The sequence below is a fragment of the Saccopteryx bilineata genome, chromosome 8 (assembly GCF_036850765.1).
Source record: "Saccopteryx bilineata isolate mSacBil1 chromosome 8, mSacBil1_pri_phased_curated, whole genome shotgun sequence".
NCBI classification, from domain to species: Eukaryota; Metazoa; Chordata; class Mammalia; order Chiroptera; family Emballonuridae; genus Saccopteryx; species Saccopteryx bilineata.
This window is the reverse complement of record NC_089497.1, coordinates 7,173,254-7,186,300: the sequence shown is the minus strand read 5'-3', so window position 1 is coordinate 7,186,300 and position 13,047 is coordinate 7,173,254.

Sequence of the window (13,047 nt, the reverse complement as noted above, 5' to 3'; positions counted from 1 at the left end):
CCAGAAAAGGGAAGCCCTTGTTCCAGTGGTGGGATTCAGCTGGTTCACGCCAGTTTGGCAGAACCGATACCTAATTCTTTGTTGAGTTCAGTGGCCCTGTTGTTAAAATGGTATTTATCATCAGGGTCCTCTCTAAGGGGGGCACCAGGGCAGCCGCCCAACGTGGAAGTCACAAACTGACATTCCTTACTCTTCTTTAAGTTCATCTGTGCAACAGAATATTCTAAACGCCCATAGGAATGTTCATTCTGTCCATAGGTAAAAAAAAAAATGCAAGTGAGGACGCCAGTCAAGAAGCAATATGGCAATACCTTAAATAACGGTTTTATTGTTTTTTTGGTCAGGTATTATTTAATATTTTTTCATTCATATTTAAAAATATTTTTAACAGAGACAGAGAGAGTCAGAGAGAGAGATAGATAGGGACAGACAGACAGGAACAGAGAGAGATGAGAAGCATCAATCATCAGTTTTTCGTTGTGACACCTTAGTTGTTCATTGACTGCTCTCCCATATGTGCCTTGACCGCGGGGCTACAGCAGACCGAGTAATCCTTTACTCAAGCCAGCGACCCCGAGTCCAAACTGACGAGCTTTGCTCAAACCAGATGAGCCCGTGCTCAAGCCGGCGACCTCAGGGTCTCCAACCTGGGTCCTCTGCATCCCAGTCCGACGCTCTATCCACTGCGCCACTGTCTGGTCAGGCTAAAACTTTTTCTTATAGCAAACTAGTTTTGTGTACTTCTTTTATTATTCTTATTTAAGTATAAAATGCATGAAATAATAAACTGTCTTTTGGTATGTCATTTTTTTTATACTTAAACACAGTCATTAGGGCAGAGAACCGGTTGTTAAATTATTTGAATCCCACCACTGCCTTGTTCTAATAGGCCTTATATTTTAATAGGGGAACAGATAGCCAAGGAATAAACAACTAAATGTGGTCTTTTCAAATACTCCTAAGTGTTACGAAGAAACAAACTAACAGCGGAAGGTGGGGGGCAAGGGCACCCCGGGCGTCTGGCAGGTGCGCCTGAGGAAAGGCGCTTTGAGCCGAGAACAAGCAGTGTTTAAGGCAGAGAGCCAGGTGCAGACAGTGGCCCTGTGACAGAAGCTAGTGTGTGGCGGGCAGGAGGAAGGTGGTATCTGAGGGGGGGGAAAAGCCAGACCTTATGGACTCTGGGGGCCAAATAAAAGAACTAGCGTTTTATTTTAAATGCAACAGGAAGCCAAAAGAAGATTGTAAGCACAGGGTTAACATCACCCGATTTACATGTAAAAAGTAACCTTTCTTATTTTCTTTCCCTCTAGTAGTTTAGCGCATATTGAGTATTTTGTTTAGACAGGTCTAACGACGTCTCTTACAGAGTCAAAGGTAAGTTTACTTTTATAGGGCCATAATATTATATCATACAGAAATGGTAGAAATATTTAAGAATTTACATGACATTTCTTAGGCAGAGACTTAATAACGTTATAGCAAAACTACTAATTAAATCTTAAATCTTAAAAAAAGAGAAAGACAGAAAATTTTTTTTTCTTCAGTGAAACCCTAAGTAACTTAACGGCAGTGATTTTGAGAAGAACTTGAAATGCACCACTTAAAAAAAACACCAAACCAACCACAACTCTGAACAACAGTGAAAAAAGAAACCATTTTGCTTAAATGTAATTATTAAATAAGTGTGAGAGAACCATCTGACAAGGATAACTTCTAACAAGTAGAGCTAATTTTAGGGAGGCTCAGAGCTGAGCCTCCTTTTTTCGATGAGATAAAAATATACATAGGTAAATCTAGGGACACTTTGAAACATTCAGATCGTCATAAAGGAGCCACAGAGAAGGTAACTGATGGAAGAGGTAGGAGGCGAGACCACACATTGTGGTATTGGTGGGTCGCCTTTCTTTTAGAGGGATACACGTGTCCTATTGTTTCATTTTTGTTAAGTATTACTCTAAAACTCTGAAGTGATTTTATGACTAAATTATAAAGTTTATGAATATTGATCATATTACTTTATAATAGCACCATGTTATGGGTTGAAAAATATTACCTATATAGCCCACCTAATCAATGAACTTTATTTCTAGTTGACTTCTATTTTCAAAAATCAAAACTATTTTGAAGATGAATGTTGCTATCGTTTAATGATATTTTTAAAATGCTAAATATGGTAGAATATAAAATTTTAAAACATTAAGCAAAATTGTATCTCATCATTGAAAGAAAATTACATGCATAGATAGGAAAAGAATTTTGGGGAAATATATCAGAATTTAAATAGGGGCTATCTCTAGGTAATGAAATAATAGGGTTTTTTTTTTGCCTGACTTTAAAATATTTTCCAAATTTCCCACAATAATAACATATGATTTTTATGTAAAAATTGTACCCACACACATCACCTAAACCAAAAGTAAAAGTATAACGATAGATAACAGTTTAGTTATGTGATGAATGTCTCTTCATAATCACTATCCAAAGATAAATTGTCCCTCAGAAATAGTATGTATTTGAATGCCATCAAAAGATATTATTAGGAATAATTAGTGCCTTTTGTGGTTGAATTAAATTAATGCAAAGATACATTAAAGAGTTAATTTATGAAATAGGCCCTGGCCAGTTGGCTCAGTGGTAGAGCGTCGGTCTGGCGTGCAGAGGTCCTGGGTTCAATTCCCGGCCAGGGCACACAGGAGAAGCGCCCATCTGCTTCTCCACCCCTCCTCCACTCCTTCCTCTCTGTCTCTCTCTTCCCCTCCCTCAGCGAGGCTCCATTGGAGCAAAGATGGCCCCGGGCGCTGGGGATGGCTTCTTGGCCACTGCCCCAGGTGCTAGAGTGGCTCTGGTCGCAGCAGAGCGATGCCTCGGAGGGGCAGAGCATCGCCCCCTGGTGGGCAGAGCGTCACCCCCTGGTGGGCGTGCCGAGTGGATCCCGGTCGGGCGCATGCGGGAGTCTGTCTGACTGTCTCTCCCCGTTTCCAGCTTCAGGAAAAAAAAAAAAAAAAAAAAAGAGTTAATTTATGAAATAAACAGGGAATTGAAAGGACATAAAGGATAGAAAGTAATTAAAATATGAGAAGGAAAATGGGGTGTCTGAAACCTTTGATCTGTTTGTAGACTCTGTAGCATTCTAGCTAGCTTCCTGTCCTTGGACAGGTCATAACCTCTCTGGGTCTCATTTTTTTTTTTTTTCTGGGCCTCATATTTTTATCTGTACAGTCTAAGAGGTTGACTAAGAAGATGACTCTTTTTGGTTCTATAATTTTATGAATCAAGACTCTTAAAGGACAAGTTTATAGTGTTGGTTTTGCATGCAACAACCTGCGCATAAATACATTCACAATTTTTTTTTTTGCTACAAATTTGGTAACCCTCAAATTTGCTAGTTATTGTTTGATTCCACGAAGTACTCTTCTGCCTCAGGACCTTTGCAAGCACTGTACTTCCTGCTTTTCCCCTGAAATATTTGCATGCCTAATTCCCTCACCTCCTTCAAGTTTTACTCAAATGTTACCTTTTCAGTGAGACCTACCCTGGCTGTGCTATTTAAAACTACAAACCTCTCCCATTCCCATCCTTTTTTTTTTTCCTGCTTTATTTTTCCCAGTGGCACTTACTACCTTCCAATATGTTATTTACTTATTTTGTTTGCTGTCTTTCATCCTACACTAAAATAGGTTACTCCAAAGAAGGGTGAAGACCTCTTTATTTTGCGCATTCTTATATTCCCAAGGCCTGGCACATATTAGATTATCAATAAATACTGTATAATAAGTAACTTTTCTATTTTTACAACATCCTACATTTTCATTCAATTTTATGAAAGTAACAAAATAAGTATGTCCCAAATTATGGAACATTGTTACAGTGGGAAATTTCCTGCAAAACCAGGTATTTTTATTAATCGTATCTTGAAGAGGAAAAGAAAATCATTTTACTTATTAGACAAAGATATTTTGGCCTGACCTGTGGTGGCGCAGTGGATAAAGCGTCAACCTGGAATACTGAGGTTGCTGGTTCAAAACCCTGGGCTTGCCTGGTCAAGGCACATATGGGAGTTGATGCTTCCTGCTCCTCCCTGCCCCCCCTCTCATTCTCTCTCCTCTCTAAAAATTAATAAAAAAAAGTAAAAAAAATAAAAAATAAAATAAAAAAAGACAAAGATATTTTAAAACATTTTATTGAAGCAATTTTATTATTTGCAGAAATTTCAGAAAGTAGGAAAGCTATATATTGGATCATATGCAGAAGTATGCTGTAGAAAGTAACGTTAGTATTCTGAGACTACGGCACTTCGGTATTCTGTAGTAAGCATAAGGGTGAAATTTTGATTGAGGTACACATTCCTCTGACACAGCTATTTTTAAATTATATTAATTCAAGTCTACTTTAAATCACATTTTTGTACACATAGAAAAAATTAATAAATATAACCACTCCATGGGTAAAAAGTTCATATTTAGTTTTTTAAAAATGTTAGTCTATAGTTATGTCACTATAGTCAAAAACCAGTGGGGGAAAAGGGCTCTATTTTGAATTCACGGAGTCTAAATTCTCTGAATTAATGAATGCCGAGGCTAAAGAAATGTCTTTTCTAGTCTCCTCTGGCTTTGATTTTTCCTCTGTTTGGTTTGGCTGCTGTCATACACATACTTGTTCTCATTAGGGTTTGAATTTCAGAGCTGGCTTTGCTCTGCCAGGGGAACAAATGTCTTGCCATGTGATACTAACTTGCCATTATATCCTGAAGCATTTGTAATCCCAAAGGCAAAGAATTTACGGCCAGTGCATGGAAGATGCAACTACCACCTAAAAGAAGCCAATATGAAACATTATTTTCTTGTGGCTAGTGGAGTTTTCAGGCAACTGGAACTCAGAATAATCAGCTAATGAACAAAAATGAATTATTGTTAAGAGACTATTTTTATTTGGTATAAAATAGCTAATGTTTCTAGTTGGTTGATAATTTTTATAGCAACTGTGGTATTTGGCATGTCCTAAACACCTTTGAGGTAGATCATTGTACTCTGCAATAGTTCTGAAATAAGGGAGAATGATACACAAGTCTTGCTGATACTCTGTAGCGGTGTAAGAGCATCATGTAGCAAGTACTTGAAAAACACTACAAAGGTTCTTCAATAATTCTCTAGCCAAGTAGGAAATTGAGCAGATGCATAAGAGGAAAATTCAGCAGTACTGAAAGTCAATCTCCAAATTAAAGTTTGGTCAGGATTCCAAACTTAATTGTGTTATTCTTTAAATAAATAAATAAGTAAATAAAAAGTCAGTGAAGCTATTTAAATAGCAGAGTCACTATTAATATTCATAAAAATAACATGGCATCATATTTTTTGGAGTTTTGGACTTTCGTATACTTCTCAACTCCTTTTTCCTAACTATTCTCCATGAGATATTTTTTCCTTTTTTTGTGTGGTGGCAAGTATTATTTTAGTTTGGCCAGAAAGCTAAGGGAAACAACTCTTAAGAATAGCAGTCAATAATTGTAAGAACTCATCACAGATCAGTTTATAGCGCTGATAAAATCTTGCATTTGTGAAACACTATGATTGTCAAACTCTTGCATGCATCACATCATTTGATCCTTATAATTCTATATCTATGTGACCTTGGGCAAGTCATTCAGCCTATGGTCGTGGCTTCCAGTTGGTAAGCTGCATTTAATAGATGCCCTCTACAAAGTCTATGGGAATGCTCCAGAATTAATAATAGAGTAGTCCAACACATCATGAACTTTTTAAAACAAAGGTATTATTATAAATGTAAGGTATTATTATTCCTCTAACTTGGGAAACAAATGTAAAGAGACTAAGTGAGTTGACCTTAAGTATTTAACCACATCAATTCCCCCTCCCAAATACATAAAACCATGGATTAAAATGTTTATATTTATAATTTAGACAAAAAGCATGAGTATTTTTTATCACAAAGGACAAACTATTGCCTCTTAAATGGGAAATAGTAATTTCTAAAAAATATAATTAAATATTCATTCTGAACCATGAACTCACTACTTTCATTTAAATCCATCAAACCGAATATGATTTCATCAGTATTGATCAACATTCAAGCTACATATGACAACAGATAACAAAACCAATTTGTTTGAAAAGATATCTTATTTGGGCCTGGCTGGGTTGTTCAGTGGATAGAGCATCAACTCTGCATGCCAAGGTCACAGGTTCGATCTCTGGTTGGGGCACATATGAGAAGCAATCAATGAGTGTATAACTAAATGGAACAACTAGGTGGAACAAAAGTTGATGATTTTCTCTCTCTCCCTTCTTCTCTCTCCAAATCACTGGAAAATTTACAAAAGAAAAGGTACCCAATTTGGAGGTAACTAATCCCATAATTTTTATGACTTACATAAACTGAAGAAACAATAGGTAATATTTTGATAAAAATGATATTTTCCAAATATATAATCAGAAAAAATATTTCATAAGCATATATATTTATATATGACTTTCCCATTCTGTGTATATATGTCGAGAGAAATATAATAATGAATGACAACACATATTCATCTGGGTTCCTAGAAAATGGATAAAAAAGTGAGCAGTAGAGAGAGATGAAAAGGAATGAGGGTTTAACAAGTGCCAGGCAGTAGGGTAGACCCTTAAATTGTCTTCATTTAATCTCTACAACAATCTAGTGGGGTAAGCATTATCAACTCTCACTCAAAGATAAAACATGTGAACCGCAACGCATTGAGTACGACCTCCAGAGAGCCTCAGGATCAGAGCCACAGGTGAACTGGATGGAACTGGGGGCCCCAGATCCGTGTTTTCTCCCTTTACACCGTTTTATAATTTATGAGCCACCAGATTAGATATTCCCAAATTTGTGAAGAAGAACTCCTTTGCGGGTTTTTGTTTTGTTTTGAGATCTTGTGGTGGTGGAAAGAGAGGCCAGGAGAAAGGGGCTCGTACAGATGAACTCGGGGAGAAGAACCGCTGAAGTGAGGTCCTCGAGTGGGGAGGAAGCGGCGGGAGGTGGCACTTGCCGTGTGAAGGAAGCCGTGGGCCAGAGCGGTCTTTGGAATGCACCAGTTGACAGGGCTGGTGGTTGGAGCTGCTGCTGCGGTTGGACAGGGCTCTAAGGACTTACCGTGCGCTTTTATTAAGGAGTGGAACTGTAATAATATGAGATAAAGGATTTTCTTTCTCTATTCCTAAAAAAAAAAAAAAAAAAAAAAAAAAAAGATCCAGAAAGCAATTGAGCAATTGGAGGTGTTGGTCCACAGTTCTATTTCAGTTAAAATGAAGATGCATCTTTAGCATCTTTAGCTGGAATGTATGTGTAATAGTCTTGGAATTAGACACTGTATGGTCAGACTATCTCTGCACAGCAGACAAGCACATTCCCGGGATACCAGGCAATATTTTCAACAGGCTGCTGCTGTGTCCTGTCCCAAGGAAGAGAGTCTTTGGTTCTTGTCCCAACTCTGCAACTGGCAAAGCATCTCACTTCCCTGGGCCTCTGTTTTTCCTCCTCTGAAAAACAAGGAGGCCGAACCAGATAATTCTTACACCCCCTTCCAGTCCTTCTGCTTTGTGACTCCAGGAGAAAAAGAACAGTAATCATAGCTTATCCCTTAGGCACTCCCGGGGAATAAAACCAAAGCAGTCACCTTCCAAGGTAAAACTCTGTCTGCTATTCAAATTTAGTGTCCAACGATTTCAAGTCCATTAATCCTGTAGTCTTGCCAGGAAGCAGTTTTTTGACATTTCCATACATGTATGAATGTATTTTAGCATTGCTAGACAACTTTTTTGTAGGCTGAAACTCTGCTGGGAGTCGATTCAAAAAATTTTTTTTACATCTCATTTTGAAATTTCAGGGAATTATTTTGGTTGTCCTATGTAGGCGCTTTTTAAATCTGAAAGGATTTTGTCAAACATCCCCAAAATTACACTCTGCCCTTGGAAATTATTTTAGGGACAATTGCTTGCTATATGAAAGGGAATAGATGAAAACTTAAATAATATATATATATCATTTATATATACCAATATATACTATATATATATATATACATGTATATATATATATTTTGTGACAGAGACAGATAGGGACAGACAGATAGGAAGGGAGAGAGATAAGAAGCATCAATTCCTCATTGTGGCACCTTAGTTCATTAATTGCTTTCTCCGGGTGCTTTGACCGGGGGCTGCAGCAGAGCCAGTGACCCCTTGCTCAAGCTAGTGACCTTGGACTCAAGCTGGTGACCCTGCACTCAAGCTGGATGAACCCTAGCTCAAGCTGGTAACCTTGGGGTTTTGAACCTGGGTCCTCTGTGTCCCAGTCCAAAACTCTATCCCCTGTGCCACCACCTGGTCAGGCTATATTTTTGTTATTCAAACATATACACCTTAATGATGATTCTGTGCTAAATGGAAACATTTTGCTGTAGTGTCCCTTTATGCTTCTCTACTGCATAATGTTCATTAGCTCACAAGTGGGTGGATAATCTTGCTAAGAAAACAAAACGACTTTTGATTGTATGAAAATATGGATGCATGTTTTGGAGTCACATTTGCTCGGCACAGCCACGTCGAGTCCCTACCGACGTGATGAGCACGGCCTACTTGCTGAGGTTACAAGGATGAGTCAGATATGCTCTCTGCCCCAGGAAAATCAACAGCAGAAGATGTTTGTTGTTTATCTGGGAAAAAAGTGTTTCTGTTATATTACCTCATTTGAACCAATGAGGCGCTATTACTTTCTTTATTTTACTCAGAGGAAACTGAGTCTCACAAGTTATTGTAAAAGTCAACTTATTACTACTTGCTCAGTATTTGTGGTCCTAATTGAAGAAAGGCTGGGACTTTTTCTTGTTTATCCTTTTTGCTCTGTTGGCCCCAGTGCCTAGCACAGAACTTGGAACATAGTATGTTCTTAATACACACTCGATAAGTGAATAAGTATTGGATTATTAGTATATCCAACAAGTATTGGATCACAGATAAGCATTAGTTGCATTAGACTTCTCACTCTTCAGGCGAGTGCTCTTTCACTCTGTCTTACAGCCTATTTAATTGTGTCTGTTTAGTATTAATATAATAGGTACTTGAGGTCTGGGAAAAGAATTAGGTACTACCTAATTTTTTAAATAAGGAAAGAGATTGCCTTTTTTTTTCTTTCTTTCTTTTTTTTCTTTTAGGCGAGAGGAAGGAAAATAGTGAGGCAGACTCCCACATGCACCCTGACTGGGACCCACCCAGCAACCCGATCTAGGACCAATACTTGAGTACCAAGCTATTTTTAGCACCTGAGGCTGATGCACTCAGACCAACTGAAATATCCTCAGCACCTGTGCTCAAACCAGTTGAGCCCCTGGTTACCGGAGGGGAAAAGGGAGAGAAAGGGGAGAGGAAGGGGAAGGAGAAGCAGATGGTTGCTTCTCCTATGTACCCTGACTGGGATTCAAACTTGGGACATCCATATGCAGGCCGATGCCCTATTCACTGAGCCAATGGCCAGGGTTGAGAGTGCCTTCTAAAAGCAGAACCTGAACAACCTTGCAAAAACATCTAGATCTTGAAATGTAACCATCAATGTATTCTTTTCTTTATGAAGAAGCAATTGTCATATATATTGAGCTTCCCCATTGTTCAATGGTTTGAAATAATTTTGAATTGGCCATTAGAAGAGATGGAAGCAAGTTTAAGAGTCTAGCAGTATTTTGTGCACTTTAATAGTAATTGCTGATATATATTTATGAACTCAGTTATGGCTAATGCTAAGATAAAGGGTTATTAGCACTTTAGAATATAAGAATGGAATTCAGAATGACCTTGGCAAAATTGCAAGTTGTTAATCCTAGAGAGGACACATGTAGAAGGGAAAGGCAAATATAGAATAACTACAATATGCAACTGTGGTATGAAGGAATTCAGAGTACCAAAATCTGATAATTCTTGTATCACCTTCTTCAGATGTTAACTGAAATACTCTTGTCAGTCAAGGGCCTACCAATTTAAGGGATTTGGAAAAAACTGTATGAGATTCAGAGAAAATAGAAAATAATTAAAAGTTGGAAATTTGGGGGTGTCAAAACTGAGAAAAAAAGTTGAATTTCAGTCAAGTAAGGTCTCAAAACTTTTTGCCTCTCAAATACACATTCTTAGAAACTGCTCCAGGTTGCACTCTACCAAAAGGACGGAATTAATGGAGATGGAGAAAGACGATGGATACAGGACACAGGCAAAAGGTGCTCTCAGGAGAGAGGGGTGAGCCCAGCTGGCAAGGAGGAGCCTGGTGTCCAGGACCACCCATCTGGCTGATGCGCATTACAAGGTGTGCAGAGAGACTTCCTTAAGAAGATGAAGATGATAAAATCCAGATGTGTTTGAACATTTTAAGGGAAAGGTTAAACAACTGATGGAGAGTTTAGGTTCACTAATATCCTATGTACTATCATAGTGGTAGTACATAGGATATTGAAAAACACAAAAACAAATTCCAGGATACAAAAGTTTGAGACAACAAAACAAGAAATATAGTGTGTGTGTGTGTGTGTGTGTGTGTGTGTGTATGGCAGCTTAGCTAGAAATAATATTTAGAGATACTGAATATAATATAAACACTAAATATTAATTGAGCATAAGTCATTATCTAATGACACTGAGTGGATGAAGAAATGAGAAGGGGAGATGTGTGTGATGGGGAAGGAAAAGGTGGGGAAGGAAAGCTACATCCTAGAAATTGCCTATACTGTGCTTGACCTTGGCTGGTTGACTCAGTAGAAGAGTGTTGGCCCAGTGTGTAGATGTTCTGGATTTGATTACTAGTCATGGCACACAGAAGAAAGTGACCATTTGCTTCTCCACTCTTTCCCCTCCCCCCCACCCTGTCTCTTTTTCTCTCTTCTCCTCCCACAGCCATGGCTTGATTGGTTGTAGCACATTGGCCCTGGGCACTGAGGATGGCTCCATGGAGCCTCTGCCTCAGGTGCTAAAAATAAGCTCGGTTGTGAGCATGGCCCCAGATGGGCAGAACATTGGCCCCAGACAGGGGTTGCTGGGTGATCCTGGTTGGGGCACATGCAGGAGTCTGTCTCCCCTACCCTGACTTGAAAAGGAAGCCAAAAGAAAGAAAGAAAGAAAAGAAAGGAAATGCCTATACTTGAAACCTCAAACGAGCGATATAAGCAAATAAACCATACTTAATGTTGTGGAAGCCAACACCAAAAAATTAATCAATGAATTAGCCAAATAAACAAAATGAAATGGCTAAAAATGTTGAGTATGGGTTGCCTTGGGGAGGAGGGAAGGGCCTGCTATTTTTCACAACAAACCCCATAAATTGCTTTCTTTAAACTATGTGATGTATAAATTAGATTAAAATGAGCAAAAAAAAAAAAAAAGAAATCAAAATTATATAACTACATAAAAATATAGTGAAGAGATGACCTAATAATATCCAGATGGGAAATTTGTCTTTTCTCAGGGCGGTAACTGCTTGTTTTGTTTATGAAGTCAGGATTTTGGTTAATGCCGTGTTCTGGTAAGGGCTGTTCCATGGGTGTTTCTAAACAGATGAGGCATTTCCTTTCCTGAGGTTGTGTGGGCCTAACAGTTCATAGGCAGCAGCCTGGCGTGCCTCAGTGTGGTTGTGACGCAAGGCGTCGCCCTGGTTCCTCCGCCGGGTTCCTTGTAACTCTGCGCCACTGGCAGGGGCAGTAGGAAGGGCAAACCACTGGCTTGGGAGACACACAGACCTGAGGTCACACTCCAGCTCAATCATATGCTATTTGTGTGACCTCAGAAAAGGTACCTAACCGCTCTCAACCATCATTTCTTTATCTGTAAAATGGGGCTATGTGCTACCCACCTCATAGCAGGGGTAGGTGAGTAAACAAAATTATGTTTATAAAGTACTTGGCAGAAGCTCAAAAAATGTTAGTTCCTCCCCCTCACAGGTTCAGAGCAATAATCATTTGAATCATATTATAATGATGTCTACTCAACTCTAACATAATCAGGTAGAGAATTAAGGTGTATATTTAAGTACATGTTTTCTTTATATGATATTTTAAATTACATGAAACAACTAGTTCTCTCATCTTAGATGGATATGCTTTAAGAAGAATTGATTTGCTCAACTTAGATACCTATTGTATTTTGATGGCTTGTAGACACAACCTGTGTGTTTATGTGTTCCATATGGCCCGGTGCGGTGAGAAGACTTCAGAAATGCTCAAGGCCAGGGCTGTAGGTGATGAAATAGTCAAAACATGCCCCATCCATCCAGTCTTCCAAGTTGCTCCATAACCCCTGAGACCTTGTGAATCATGGTTTATAAACAACTATTCATAAATACAGGCATTTCCCCTAGGGTATTATTTATGTGAGGCTGTTAAAGAGCAATTTTTTTTTTTTTTTTGCATTGCTAAGTATTAACTCTAGCACCTGGCTCACAAAGGCAGAGAGATGGAAGGGTGAAGGAGAATCCACTTTAAAAGACAGGCTGAAGAGGCCCCATCGAAGATAAGTCTTCCTAGGGAACAGGGACCAAGTGACCCCACGGTCCCCACAGTCCACTCAACAAGGGGAAAGGACCCCGGTTGATGAAAAGCAACCTGCCACTCACTCAGTTTTGAGATTCTGCCCCAAATGAATTTCTAGATCAGGGGTCAGGAACATATGGGCTCGTGAGCCAGATGTGGCTCTTTTGATGGCAGCATCTGGCTCGTAGACCAATCTTTAATAAAAAAAAAAATAATAATAACGTTAAAAATATAAAACATTCTTATGTATTACAATCCATTCATTTCCTACCGCTCATGTTCATGGTTGCGGGTGGCTGGAGCCAATCACAGCTGTCCTCTGGGACAACACCAAATTTTTATTGGATAATGCATAATGTACATGAGTCGTTGTATGGCTCTCACGGAATTACATTTTAAAATATGTAGCATTTATGGCTCTCTCAGCCAAAAAGGTTCCCAACCCCTGTTCTAGATGAAAAGATTAAAGAAAAAAAGTCTCTATGTTCTTGCCTCTGAAATCTGCTTGGGCA